The sequence below is a fragment of the Bison bison genome, unplaced genomic scaffold (genome assembly GCF_000754665.1).
Source record: "Bison bison bison isolate TAMUID 2011002044 unplaced genomic scaffold, Bison_UMD1.0 scf7180017864186, whole genome shotgun sequence".
NCBI classification, from domain to species: Eukaryota; Metazoa; Chordata; class Mammalia; order Artiodactyla; family Bovidae; genus Bison; species Bison bison.
In genome coordinates, this window is record NW_011494758.1 from 437,796 (window position 1) to 441,093 (window position 3,298).

The window sequence follows — 3,298 nt, forward strand, 5'->3', positions numbered from 1 at the left end:
ATGGAAATCCCCTACTAGCAGACCAGGCCAGCTATTCTGCCTTCTCTGAGGAGCCGGCAGCTTCAGGACAGAGGAAGAGCACAAGAGGAGGAGTTAGGAAACGTGGGTGTCTTCTCCTTGCATCGCCATACTGTATGCACCAGGCAAGTCCTTAATTGCTCTGGCACTGTGTCCTCATTCTAAATTGTTTGTGTGTATTAAGTCTCTTCAGTCATATCAGATTCTTTTTGACCCTGTGGGCTGTAGCCTGCCAGGCTCCTCTGTCCATTGGATTCTCCAGGCAAGAATACTGGGGTGGGTTGCCATTTCCTCCTCCAGGGATCAAACCGATTCTCTTGTCTCCTGCATTGGCAGGTGAGTTCTTTACCAATTCTAAACTGAAGGGCAATTAAATAATTTCTTAGATCGCTTCCATCTTTAAGAGTCAATCCAGGAAAACTTCCTGGAAGAAGTGCAATTTCTCTGTTTGAAAAAGGGGGAGCGGGGAGGAATATTAAGTTACTGTTCTGGAAAAGGTATCCCTGTTGTGTAGTATCATCTGGAAAAAAAAAGGTGGGAAAGGATGGAGGGAGGGAGAGAATGGAGACAACAGATTTTTTTTTTAATATATCTTTTAAAAATATTTATGTATTTGGCTGCACAAGAGACTTAGTTGTGGCATGCAAGATCTTCAGTTGAGGCATGTGGGATCTAGTTCCCTGGCCAGGGATTGAACCTCGGCCCCCTGCATTGGGAGTGCAGAATCTTAGCCACTGGACCATCAGGGAAGTCCTGTGACAACATGTTTTGAACAGATACTGTGAATAAGTAGCAAGGGAACTGGCAGATCTGGAGGATGAGTGTGGAAAGGCTTTTGGACCCAGCGCTTAGATCATAAGGGTTTGTAGAGAGAAACTTGAAACAGACCTAGCAGACGAAATCCGGATGTTTTCCTTAAGCAAGTATCCCCTCCAAGGCACTGCAGGGTCCGCCCTGACCCCAGAATAAAGGCAGCTCACCACCAGCTGTATTTTTAGGAGAGAGGGCGGTGTGGTGAAAACTAAGACAGTGATTCCTCAAAGGCTGGAATGACTTGCCCTCAGCTGAGGAAACAAGACCAAAAAAAGCGGTCCTCCCAGCAGCTGTGGGCAGCCCAGGTGTGGCTGGCCGATACCCTGTCACCAAGGCGGCCATGGCAACTCCTCCAGAAAGCCCCTTTGTATCTGCCTCCTCAGAGTGGAGAAGACATCATGGAGTTTCTTCTCAGTGGTCCTGCCTCCACAAGCTCTTCCCAACTGTGTTTCATGTTGGGAACTCCCTAGTGGGTTGTGAATGGAAAAGAGCACTTAGGATGAGACAGGTCATGAGTGTCCTCCCCCAAGAATCCCCCCATTCTCTCCTGCCCACCAGAAAAAGGACAGAACGTATACAAATTCCTCAAAAAGCACCTTTCTTTCAGTGTGCTGGGTGCACTGAGTGGGAAAGGGGAGAGAGTGAGCCAGAATGGAGGGGCCCAGTAAGAAAAGGGGAAAGAGAGAAACAGGAGAAGTAGACCAAGAAAGGTGAGTGAGAAAATAAAGAAAACATGGGCTTCCTTGGTGGTTCAGTGGCTAAGGCTCTGCACTCCCAAAGCAGGGGTCCCAGGTTTGGTCCCTGGTCAGGGAACTAGATCCCGCATGCTGCAATGAAGATCAAAGATTCTGAGTACCCCAGCTAAGACCCGATGCAGCCAGATAAATAAAGAAAAGAAAAGAAAGAAAGCAGAAGAAAGAAATGGAGCAAAAGAACAAGTGAAGTGACGATAAAGTCGTTCAGTTGTGTCCAACTCTTTGTGACCCCATGGACTACACAGTCCATAGAATTCTCCAGGCCAGAATACTAGAGTGGGTTGCTATGCCCTCCTCTAGGGGATCTTCCCAACCCAGGGATCGAACCCAGGTCTCCCTCATTACAGGAGAATTCTTTACCAGCTGAGCCGCCAGGGAAGCCCACAAGAACAAGAGAGGCAAGGAAATAAGGCTTCTGAGGTTGAGCATGTAGCAGGAAGGGCAGGTGGCCCAGAGAAATCGGCTGAGACCGGAAGCTGGGAGGCCAGAATCAAGAGAAGAGGGTCTTGGGGGATGGGAGGAAGGAAAGGTCAGGGGGCAAAATAGCCAAAGAAAGAAGAGCAGAAACAGTGAGATGAGGAGGGAGAGGTACAGCCAAGAATGGTACAGAAGAGAAAAAGGAGCAAAAAGGTTAATGAGGAGGGGAGGCCAGAGGGGTGAGGGGACCGAAGAGGGACCCAGGAGCAGAGAGGAGAGGGCAGGGAGGGAGTCGCAGAAGAGGCACGCCTGGCTGGGTTAATGAGCCGCTCTGCCTCTCCCACTCCCCAGGAGAAGTGCACTAATTATGCCTCCATCCTCCCAGACAGGAGGAAGTCGGGAGGGCTCAAGAAATGCCCTCACCCAGCTGAATGGCCGGTGGAGTGAAGGGTGGGAGGTGGCCAGGCTGGGGTCAGGGGCAGGATGGCAGCTGGTGCCCCTGCCCTGGATTAATCAGGCTTCCCCCGGACTGGTGGTGGGCGGGCACACTGCCAGACGCGGGTGGTGTGGTAGGAGGAGGCACACCTATCTCAATTGGCCTTGTGGACTGCTGTCCTCTTGGGGATGTGCTAAGAAAGCCAAAGAGCTCATGAGAAGAGGGGAGGAAGGAACTGCAGACAGGGGTTTCTTCTCCCTGGCATGGGATATTTTCCCCTGCCCAGGATCACTGCTGGTACTGATGCTCTGCCTCAAATCTCAAAGGCACTAAAGTGAATCAGAGGCAGGTGAAACTCTAGCTTCAGGCTGCCCCAGTGTACCCCCTACTTCTGTTCTGCTGGGTTTCAGAGGAGCCAAGTTTCATATACTAACACCTGGACTCACTTATCTGCACTCGTGTATTATACACCCTCTAGGCGCTGTGGAGGACGAGGGGCAAATGGGAGCCTACCAATGTCCCCTGAGTGGTTTATAACCTAAACCAGGGAGACATGGGGACAGTATACTTAGGGAAATCCAAGGGAGTGAAGCACTCTATGGAATTCCAGCTGTGTAGCTTTTAAGGTCTTGAGCAAATTTCTGAGCATCCATTCCCTTGTGCATGAACCATGTGCCAGGCACCTTTCTGAGCAACATTAGTACATCTATGCATTAATGATCTTCGGTTGTCCAGGTATTTTGGCATCCCCATTGTACTGAAGGGGCTTCCCTGGTGGCTCAGAGCGTACAGCTTCTGCCTGCAATGCAGGAGACCTGGATTCGATCCCTGGGTCAGGAAGATCCCCTGGAGAAGGAAA

At 50.5% G+C, this 3,298-nt stretch overlaps 1 non-coding gene across 1 annotated transcript; it reads right to left on the reverse strand.

Annotated features, from left to right (window-relative positions):
• Positions 1–694: 694 nt before the first annotated feature.
• Positions 695–767, reverse strand: TRNAG-CCC. Its single transcript has one exon. It is a non-coding gene; the product is annotated as a tRNA-Gly (tRNA).
• Between the last annotated feature and the right edge of the window lie 2,531 nt (positions 768–3,298).